Here is an 11758-nt window from a genome sequence, read left to right on the forward strand (position 1 = left end):
CAGAGGCAAATTTGTTTTAAGTTATTAAAACGTATGACATAAGAAAAACTAGAGGTAGGGAGCTCAGGCAATGAGAGGCAGAGAAGAGAGACAAAGAGAAAACACCAAGGTGGAAAAGGGTCGGTCCATCTCCAACCAACCGGCTCCTACTCTGATGTCTTAAGAAGGGGAGACAAAAACACCAAGAAAAACAGAAGTAGAAGAAGAGTTTTTTGTTTTTTTTTTGTTTTTTTTTTTAAGGTAGAGGAAAGTAGGCCAAGAAATTACTTAAAGGCTTTCTGATGACCTCATAACTTGTTCCAAGTAATGTAAGACACAGAGGGGGGCAGCAACAGGAAACAGAACGACTCAGCAGAATTCTACACTGCGGTACTATGTGGATTTTCTCATATAACTGCCTTAATCCAAGGGCCTTAAAACATTTCACAAATTTGCAATAATTAAACCTCACTGCGTACCTGGGGCAGGACAGAATGTTATTTTGCTCATTATGTATACAGGTGAGCCACACAGCACGGAGAGTTTGAAAGAAAATGTCTCCGGAGCCCGCCAATAAGAGAGGCCTGCCCGGGGCTCCGAGAAATGCCGGGCTCCCACCAGACCCATCCCATTTCGGGCAGGCCTGACCCAGGGGCCCGCACCTCAACAAGCAAAGAGCCGTTGGCAAATGGTCGACTGTCTTTTCTGTTAGTTTAAAAATACTTATAAATTTATAAGTGATCATCAAAACAATTTTAAAAGAGGGGCGCCTGGGTGGCGCAGTCGGTTAAGCATCCGACTTCAGCCAGGTCACGATCTCGCGGTCCGTGAGTTCGAGCCCCGCGTCGGGCTCTGGGCTGATGGCTCGGAGCCTGGAGCCTGTTTCCGATTCTGTGTCTCCCTCTCTCTCTGCCCCTCCCCCGTTCATGCTCTGTCTCTCTCTGTCCCAAAAATAAATAAACGTTGAAAAAAAAAATTTTAAATAAAAAAAAACAATTTTAAAAGAATATATCTAGTAAAATACATAATGGGTAATAAAACTTTTTAAAACCAAACTTTAAAAAAAAATCGTGATTTTCTGAGATTTGATTCCTTTTTGTCCAGGGGCCTCGTTTTCATTCTCTTGTTTTGCCTTCACAAATCAGTGAAAAGGCAGCAATTCTGAAAGAGGTTTTCTTTTCCAGAAGGAGCAGGAAACTGGAGTGTTGCCTTTTTAGATTAAATGCGGTGAGATGATGGGAGGGGAGGTGGGTTGGGGGAGGGGAAGAAGGGGATCCGGAGAAGAGGCAAATTATCTTTTTTCATCTTGGTTGGTGGAAAGCGCCCCAGAAAATATTTATCTTAGCTTACCTCGGAACGGCAGAAGGTGTAAGACCTTTGCAGGCTTTCGCTTGCAGTTGGCATTTTCCTTCCCAACTTAGGCTTCCTGCAAGTGAGGACGATCCGTCCTCAGGGACGGATCCTCAGGGATCTGTGGGAGAAGGAGGAGAAGGAGACAGAGTAGCTGTGACTTTAGGACAAGAGGTGCCCACCCAACTTACGTGGTGTCTACCCTTCATTTTCTGCATCGGAAAGAGAGGAATAAAGATACTCACCCCAAAACTCATAAGGATGTTAGGTATTCTAGGCTATATTTATTTAAAAAAAAAATTTTTTTTTTAACGTTTATTTATTTTTGAGACAGAGAGAGACAGAGCATGAACGGGGGAGGGGCAGAGAGAGAGGGAGACACAGAATCGGAAACAGGCTCCAGGCTCCGAGCCATCAGCCCAGAGCCCGACGCGGGGCTCGAACTCACGGACCGCGAGATCGTGACCTGAGCTGAAGTCGGACGCTCAACCGACTGAGCCACCCAGGCGCCCCTAGGCTGTATTTATAAACAGCCTTGATCTTTGCCTCCACAGTGGTTGTGCTATGCACCCTCATGACGGTAGTATCAACAATTCCTTGCTGTTTGCATAGGGTCTGACAATTTGCAAGATGCTTCCACGTATGTTCCCCAAAACCTCGTGTGAGGCCGGGTTCCGCAGACAGTTACCAGTCTCATTTGAACACTCCCTTTGGGATCTTCTGAAGGATGTCATTGATCCGAGCGCTTGCCCCCAGACTCTTGGGGCAATTATAAACCATCTGGAACAGACACTGGTCATAGCTGGTCTCCACGAACAAGTGATCCCCAATCCTGGTAGTCAGACAATTCACACATGAGAATGTAATGAATCTGTTTTGTTCGACTATTTCAGATTGGTCATCAACATCAATGAAAGGGACCCGATAATTCTACCTACCCAGTCCAACTGTCCTTGAGCCTTTCAGGGAATGTTCTAGGTTCTCCGATCTTGTCTGGGCATTGCAAATCTGAGCAGTTCTCCTCCATTCTCCAATCCCCTTCTCATGTCCCCGCTCCCAGACTCTCAATGCCCCAAATTACCACCATCAACATGAATCATACAAGAGAGCTTAATGTTGAAAGGACGTAAGTGAACCGTAGTAAGTGAAGATGCAATAGAGATCTTTCTGTACCTCTGGAGAATGTTAACAGCCTGACGAAAATATGGTGTGAATATAATTCTCTCCTCTTCTCTCATTTGGAGACATGGGGATGGACGGGGGCCTTATGGAGTTTCATCCTCCATTACTCAGCAGGGAGATGCTTCTCACGGTGTTTCAGAAGGGAGGGGGAGCCACTGCTAGTCCACACCATGTGTCACAGTGCGTCACATTGACTCATGGCCAGATCTTGAGAAAAATTCACAGAAGTCAGGAAATTCCCGGAGAATGCTCTCATTTCACCCTCTGCTGACCCTGCAGTGAGAGCATAGGTAGTAGGGTCAGGCTGGAGGACATTTTTTTTTTAAAAAAGGAAAAATCAAAGCACTTCTGTTGCTTCTGCATGCCTTGTGGCAGAACAAAGTCCTAACTGGCCGGCAGAAAAATGCAGGATGGGCCTGGCGCCCCCCCATGCCCTAGGGCGACGAGCTCTGGTCTATTCCTTCATTCCAGGCTTTTATTTTTGCACAACTTCCCACCCCCCACCCTTGGCTTTGTTTCCCCTCAGGGACCAGCATCTTTCCCTCTGGGCAAAGCAAGATGCCCATGACCTCCCCTTCCAACGGATAGAGCCAAATTTAGAGTTGGGGTTGCTCATTTGAGCTTTGTATATAATTGAGCCTGGCACAAAGGGTTGTCATTAGGAGGAATGGTATGAAATGGAAAAAAAAAAAAAAAAAAAAAAAAAAGGGACCAGCTGGGACCCAAATTAGACAAGATCTGAGGAGAGACACAGTGGTAAGGCCGGGAGGTTTCATCTCAGAGGAGTCCTTAAGGGAAAGGACTGAGGACGGAAAACGCCTGGATGGGGCAGCTAGAGAAACTAATGTGGCCATCTCTTAGGATCACTTTTCTCTAGGTGCGGAAGATGCTGGGGGATTGTAGTAATAGGAGGCGACAGACACCGGAGGCATCGGTTGGTAAGAGCCAGGGTCCGCTCCCAGGGCTGCAGAGGATGCTGGGAGAAACAGGGTAATCCGCTTAATAGATGTTTGCCAAGCATGTCCAGAGCTGGGCATCGTCACTTTGGTCCGTGTGACAATAGAGCGTCCTGGGGGATCCTGAGCCCTTTGCTCCGCCATTGGCTTGGGGAACACTCTCTTCTAGAACTTGGCTGCTCAGTGCCTGGGGCGGACGGGGGAGCGGGGTGGGGGGGCTCACCCCTCCCTCCTCTCCGGCCGGGAGCCCACTGCTTCCCTACTCGGTGCGGGTCAAGGGGGCATCCTGGAGCCAGCCAAGCAGGCTTCCTCTCTGAGGTGCTGTCCCCGCTGAGCTGGTGGGTGGACACGCGTGTGTCCACCAGCCACCCCCCCCAGAGGTCCTGGGGCCTTGTCGTGTGAAGAGGGCAGTGGGCACGGCGCCGCTCTGGTCCAGCTGTCCTGGCCACTTCCAGCTCCGCCTGTTGACTCGCATGGGAGAGGCTGGCAGCGCGGGGCTCCAGTTGTCCCCCAGCCCCCCGCCAGACTGTCCCTGCTCCCCGCATTCCTGGTGGCGTCCCAGCTCTGTGTGACCCCGGGTTCTAATGTTCTTGGGTTCATTCAGACTACCCAGCTGGCTCCGCTCCGGGCTTCCTGGCCTTGTTTAAACCAAAATGCCGTCTTTTACAACTGGCTCCTTCCATCAAGTTCATCAAGCAGCCCGTTTTGTTTGTTTGTTTGTTTGTTTGTTTTTTACAATCCAGATGGCCCCTTTGGTGAGCTCTTCCTGAGGGGGTGGGGGGGAGGTGGGCGGGGAGCCTGGGCTTCAGCAGGGTCTGGTCTGTGCCAAATTATTTCTTTAATGACACTTAAGAAAGAAAAAAAAAAAAAAAAAAAAAAGGAAGCTCAAAGGTGAGTGGCCCTCCAGGAGGAAAGATTAAATGGGTCGATTTGGGAACTGTTCAACCCTGGAGGCATTGCTAAGGAACATAACCTATTTTGAATTTTTCTTCACGAGCCAAAGTTGGTTATAGCGTGGGAATAACTTTTTCCTTTTGTCTCCCCCTTTCTCCATACTACAAAAATATCCACGGCAAGGGACATACAGGTTGCATAAACGTCCCTTCAAAAAGACACATAGAGCTATTATATATAGTTCCATGTGTCTCCCTCCAAACGGGTGTGTTTGTAGAGACACATAGAGATATCCTTCACACCCTGTATGTAAAAATACAGCCAATTTAAAAGTTGGCAGAACAATCTTGCCTGAGCGAGTAGAAAAGCTTGGCTTGGGGCTTAACAAACAATCCCATAAAACCCACACTTGCTTTTATTGAATGGTGATGCATGAAAGACCCAGGGTGGCCAACATGAACGGGGACAGGAGCCAACATTCACAGTATTGTCCCATAAAGGATGGCAGGAAAGCTTCTTTTTGCCGAAATTCAATCCATTCCTAGAAAAAAAAAAATCGCCTCTAATACTGGTTGCCTTGACTTCACCCTTGTGCTCCTTGTCTGCTGTAATCTCATTTCAGCTTTAATGTCCAAGATAGAAAATCTTTTGCATTTGGTCTCCTCGCCTCCAGCCTTACCCCCTCCGGTTCAACCTCCACGGGGCTGGCTGCCAGAGTAGGTCTTCTAAAAATGCAAATCAAATCTATCACTCTCCTACTTAAAGCCCTTCAGTGGCTCCCCATTGCCGGCTAAAGTTCAAATTCCTTAGCTTCGCAGACAAGCTCCTCGGCCATCTGTCCCTGCTACTTTTTAAGCCGCGTCACTCACATCTCCCATCCTTGTGCTCCCTACGCTCTGGCTACTTCAAACTGTCAGGCCGTAATCGCCGAGCCTCATGCGTCTGCACATATTGATTCCCTCCACCTAGAGCGTCCCGGGACATGAGTGGGACAGCGGGACAGGGCGAGGGGGACAGAAGGCTGATGTGGGGAGGAACGCAGGTAGCAGTGACAACGAGGGTATTTGGAAAAGGCCGCTGGAGAAGGTGACTGAGCAAAGGTGGAAGGGGAGGAGGGAGCGAGACATGCAGATACCTAAGGAAGGAGTGTTCTAGACAGAGCAAGCAAGTGCAAAGGCCCTGAGGTCGGAACACGTCCAGTACCTTCAAGGAACAGTTGGAGCAGAGTGAATGAGGAAGGGGTGGGGCAGCTAGTAGCCTGGCTGACGACCATGTGGATCTTGAAGTGAGACAACTCTCACCTCTTTTCCTGCGGCCGGTGGCGCTAGTGAGAATGTGTGGCCCTGCAAAGCCAGAGGCTAGGCTGTGAAATGCTTGAAGGGTTGAAATCACTTTGCTTACGGAAGCGGAAGAGGTCTAAAAGTAGATACAAAAGTGTCAGGCGCTGGACTTTATTTTCTTCCAACTTATACCCACACAGCCTCAACAAAGGTGTTTTGGAATTGATGACACTAGCGATTAAAAAAGGAAACATCTCCGATGCTGCAGTAATGTTTACATCCGGGACTGAATAAGTGATCCTTGCCCTCAGGGGCCTCTTTGGGGTGTTTCATACAATATTTTGTGTATGGGCTTTTGCGACTGGCTTATTTCATTCCCCGTACGTAACATCTTCAAGGTTCATCCGTTTAGCATATGTCAAAATCTCCTTTTTAAGGCTGAATAATATTCATATATAATATAATATATGCTATATATATAATCTATATAATATATATTATATATATTATTATCATATTATAAATAATATATAATATATATATATATATATATATATATATATAGGGTATCATGAACCAAGCTGCTGCGAACAATGGCATACAGATACCTGATTTCACTTCTTTTTCTCCTCTTCTTTAAAGGTCCTTTTGGCTGCCTGACTTAGTCTCTCTGGTGGCCCTTCTTCCTTCCCACCCACTTTGCTTTACTAATTTGACTGATGATGAACATTCCTCTTTAGCTCAACCCTCAGCCACTAGGAAATTTGAGGCCGAATAATTCACACGGAAGTAAAATGACTTTCCTCACGTCATTCCTCAGGAAATCAGTTATGCTGCTGGAAATAGAGACCAAAGATTTCCCCAGGGCTGGGTCCTTCTGATCTCCCGAGGGCGGCCTCTCAGAGGCTGGGGACTATGGTGGATGGGCAGTGTTCTTCCTGGGACAGTCCTGGTCAGGGCTACCCAGCATCTCCTTGGAGGGCCTCTTCTGTTGGCTGTAGCAGAGCCTGGATGAAGACAAGGCTATGGTTTCGGGGACCCCTGGGCCAGTCCTTTCTGTTCAGCAGCCGTAGACTGCACTTGAACTTGAACCAAAAAAGACGCGAATGGCAAAAGAGATTTACATTTTAAAAGTTCACTTTCAAAATAGAAGATAGGAGAGAGAATGCAGCCAACGGAATCAACAGGAGTGAGCACTGCTGTGGGAGTCACCCAGGTACAGGCGAGGATGTGGGTCTTGTCAGCCGTGGGCGTTGTCCAACCTATCCAAATTCTGTGGGCCTCAGTTTCCCGGCTCGCAAATGGGCAGAGTGTCGTTGTTGGGATTAAATGAGAAATCATATGAATAACCCTATTTGTGTCCTAGCATTATGACCACCCGGGATGCTTTTAAAACACGGGCTGCCTGGGCGCCATCCCGAGATAGCCCCGTTTAATTGGTTGGGGGCATCAGTGGTGTCACCAAAACTCCCCAGGTGACTTTAATATGCAGTCGAGGTGGCAGGTGACTGGCCTAGAGGTCCCACGGCTCTCAGAAGAGAGACCTTAGCACGTGGCTTGGCCATCGAAAGCACTCTGGACACGCTGGCTCGTCTCGTGAGCATGGTCAGTGTCAAGTCAGGAAGCCTGTCATCCGCATCACAGCCAGCCCTCCTCGCAGCCCCCAGAGAAGCCGGCCCTCCTCTAGCCTGCCTGGCTGCCTCGCTCCAGCCCTCCCGCTGAGCCCCGTTCCTGGGAGATGCCTGCTGAGAACTTGGGATCAGACTGAGTCAGAAGTATTTGCAGACTTGACTCACCAGGTCTTAAAACCAGAAGACTGCCCTGTGGGTCTCATGACGTTCCTGGAAAATAAAAGAAGGGAATATTATCGGGTTGAGTTCATCAGACACTCACCCTCCCTTTTGTGTGTTGAGCGTTCCGAGAGGAGCAAGCAGCGACCCGGCCAAGTCGGAACCATCAAAGGAGAGGGCCTGGCTGCTGTGCTGAGAGCTGTTGTTTCTTTCGCAGACAGGTTTCATCCTCTTCTCACAGGCTTCTACTTCTCTGCTTCCCCAGGGCTACCTGGTTTCTCCTCTCTCTAGGCTCCTGGGGAAAGGTTCCCGAGGGCTGCCTCTGGTGAGGCGTGGTCACAGTTGAGCTATGCTGGAGGGCTGGGTGTGGGCTGGGAAGGGCCATCTGGACTCCAGAGAACAAGAAAGGGAAAGTTCCCCTTCTGGAGTAAGAATTTCTGGAAACTTATACCGGAGCAGTAGCCAGGTTGGGCACGCATTTCTCCGAAGACTCCTTTACCCCTGGGGGTAGTAAGCTCTAACACTTCCATGTTCCACCGGTCTCTAGAACCTACCTCTCTGCATCTCCAGAGCTACCGCTTTAACAAAAGCCACTGTCATTTGATAGTTTCTCATCGCAGCTACAACCTCCTAATTGGTCTTTCTGCTCCTACTATGTCTACTCCCTGCCCAACACAGCTGGGTGAGCTTTTCAAAATTACATCACACACACACACACACACACACACACCCTTATACTTAAAACTTTCCCAAAGCTTTCCATTGCTCTTGGGATAATGGCAAAACTCCTTAGCAAGTTCAACAAGACCGTGTGTATCAGGATTTCGTGCGGTTGTGAGTGATAGAAAACCCAGTTTAAGGGGGTTTGGATGGGTACGATTTTATTTTCTCGTACAAAAAGTCTGTAGTTGAACTAGCTAGGATTGGCACACCAATTCCTCAACGTTTTCGAGGACTCAGCGCTCTGCTCTATCATCCATAGCAGATGGTTTCCACCTCGTGGTCCAAGAGGGCTGCTTGAGCACCAGCCATTGCAACCAAATCCCAGGCAGAGGAAGGAAGAATTGCACACAGCACTTCTATTGGCATCTTTCTGCCCAGAATTTAGTTACTAGCTGCAGCTAGTTGGAAGAGAGGCTAGAAAATGTAATTTTTATTTTAAGTGGTCATAAACAGCCAAAAAAGAGGAAGAAGAGAAAAATGGATGTTGGGCAATACTGGCAGTATATATCATACACTACATCTCCTGACCCCTCCTCTCTTCTTGAGTATCATCTCATTTCACGCTTCCTTCACCTCACCGTCTCTTTTTCTGTCACACTGGCTTTCTCCAGGAGTCCCACATATTTGCAACACTCCCTCCTCCCACAGACCCCTGCTTAGACTTCAACATTCTTCCCCCCTCTTCTTATTTAACTACTCATTCTCCAGACCTCAGCTCAAGCTGTATTTCCTCAGGGAATCTTCCTGGATTAGGTCAACCCTCCTATTTAGATGCTTATAGCATGTCGATTGTCCCATGGTTGCAATTACACAATTATGTATGTGATCGTTTGATTTTTTTTTTTTTTTCTGCCCCCACAGTGAGGTCAGGGTTTAGGTCTGGCTTTGCACAACACAGAGCATTCTGTGGGACATACTGTATGTGCTCAGTCAATATTTGTTGAATGAATTAATGAAAGAATTTAGCTATTATCTCAGATACGAGATAAAGGAGGCTAGGACTCTGCAAAAGATTTCGTAGGCAAGTGGCGGTGGGTGGCCAGGAGGGCTGGGAAGAGTCCTAAATGATTCCAAACGAGTAGGCTTTTGAGTGCGGCAGAGAAAAGACTGACCTGGAACTCAGGAGACCTGTGTTCCGGTCCTGGCTCAGACACCAAAGGCTGCAAGTTGGTTGCCCGGAGGCAGTGACAGATGGTCAGATGCTGGATATAGTTGCAAGGCAGACCCTACAGTCATTGCGGGCAGATTGGATGTGGGGGGGCGGGGGGCGGTGAGGGAAAGAGAGGGGTCAAGGGTTAGTCTTGGGGGTTTGGCTGAGCAAATGGAAGGTCATTTTATCAAGAAGGGGAAGCCAGTGAGAGGAGCAGGGTGTAGGGAGAGGAGGATCCCAAGGGTTTCTTTGCAAATGAATCGCGGGTTCCCACAGGCGGCTGTGCATTTCACCTCTGCTGCAGGCATCTCCAGAGCAAGCCCAGCCCCAGGCTGGTGGGTGTGAGTGCTGGTGGCTGGGAATGCCAGATGGATGGAAAAAAAAAAAAATCGGCCTTTCGAGGTGGCTAGTTGCCAGCCAAGAAATGATTCAGTCTGATTCAGCAATAAGATTGAAAAGAAAGTGGTCAGAAGACCTTGCCCCTGCAGGCTTGGCGGGAAGCAGTCACTTTCTGTTAAAGGTCGGTGAGCGGTGAGAGGGAAGACATATCCGTGCATTGGCCACTGCAGCCGTCTTCGAAAATTCAGGGAAGGATAATCCCATACCTACAGCTTCATGTCCTTCCTCCCAATCTTTATTTTACACATCTTTCTGTAAGCAGTTGAACTCATCCACAAAGCACGATTTGGCAATTTCCTTTCTCACTAAACAGCAGAGCACATGTTTCCTAAATTGCTTTCCGGAGAGGATGTACCGATCCACTCTACTCCAAACAGGGTGTTAGAATGCCTCTCTCCTGGCAATTTTTGAAAAGTCTACAAGTGAAAAATAGCAATTTCTTATTCTTAATTCCTAATTGTTTCCATTTATCATTCACTGTTATTTCAATTTGCAATTATTGCGTGCCTAGAGAGAATGGACATTTCTCAAGTGCTTATTAGTTATATATCTTTCCAATATATATTTTCATGTATATATTTTTCAATATATATTTTTTCAATATATATTTCAATTCATAATTCATTCTTTGTAATTTTTTTTTTAACGTTTATTTATTTTTGAGACAGAGAGAGACAGAGCATGAACGGGGGAGGGGCAGAGAGAGAGGGAGACACAGAATCGGAAACAGGCTCCAGGCTCTGAGCCATCAGCCCAGAGCCCGACGCGGGGCTCAAACTCACGGACCGCGAGATCGTGACCTGGCTGAAGTCGGACGCTTAACCGACTGCGCCACCCAGGCGCCCCATGTTTTTTTAAAGTTTATTTATTTCGAGACAGAGCGCAAAAGAGGGCAGCAGAGAGAGAGAGAGAATCCCAAGCAGGCTCCACACTGTCAGCGTGAAGCCCGATGCGGGGCTTGAACTCACGAACCACGAGATCGTGACTTGAGTCGAAATCGAGTTGGGAGCTTAACTGACTGAGCCACCCAGGCACCCCATAATTCATTATTTTAATTTGCAATTCCTTCATTTCTAGAGCAAATGAAACCTTTACAAATGCTTATATATATATATATATTTTTTTTTTTTTTTTCAAAACTGACTTCTGCAAAGATATTTCTGGGATGGTAAATAGGAACCAGAATCACCGAAATTTAGTTAAAACTCACCCTTCCCACCTCGGGAAGTAGCATCTCCCCAAAATGGCTGTAAGTATGAGGAAGGTGGGGGTAGCAACGGGGAGAGGAAGGCCGTGGTGGAAAGGGTGGACTCAACGGCTGGGTGACCCCAGTTCCCACGCCAGCCTCAAGTACACCTTTGTAAGGCTGAGGCTCCAAGCTCTCTGAGCAAACCAGTGCTAACCAGTGCCTGAGGCAACCCGAGAGCCAACAGGCCGTCTCCGCTCCTTCAGGGTAGGGACTATGTCTGGGTCAGCTGTGTCTCCAGGGCCTCTATGGCACCTGGCGCGTCGCCAACCCTGGGCGCAGACTTGTTCCATGACCGGCTACTGGGAAGACCGAATAGTTGCTCGGAGAGAGGAGACTGTGTCCCTCTGTGTTCTCTGTTCTGTTCTCTGCCGTGTCACTAGCCAGCAAGTCCCTCCCTCGCACAGGCCTCCACCTCTACACCTTTGCAAGTTAATCCGAACAATAGCAAACCTTCCTTCTAACTCTGAAATTCCACGAAAACACCCGGGGTGTTTTGCTTCTCTTTGTTTAGTTTCCTCATCTAGGAAACAAGATGAAAATGTTGACCTCCCACGGGGTTGCCACCTAAGTTATGGGGCACTCAGTTACCCCTGAATATCAGATAAGCAAGGAATAAGTTTTGTAGTGTAAGTTTGTCTCAAATAGTGCACGACTGTATAAATAATTGAAGCACTGAATGATTAAACAACATCCAGCTGGATCAGTTTATTGCGTTTGTGGCTGTGTTTCTGGACTGCTGATGATTATATGGCATTCATTCAACGAGTATTTATTGAGCATCTATTAGATTGTTTAGGCCCTGGTGA

Source organism: Lynx canadensis, chromosome B2 (assembly GCF_007474595.2).
Source record: "Lynx canadensis isolate LIC74 chromosome B2, mLynCan4.pri.v2, whole genome shotgun sequence".
NCBI classification, from domain to species: Eukaryota; Metazoa; Chordata; class Mammalia; order Carnivora; family Felidae; genus Lynx; species Lynx canadensis.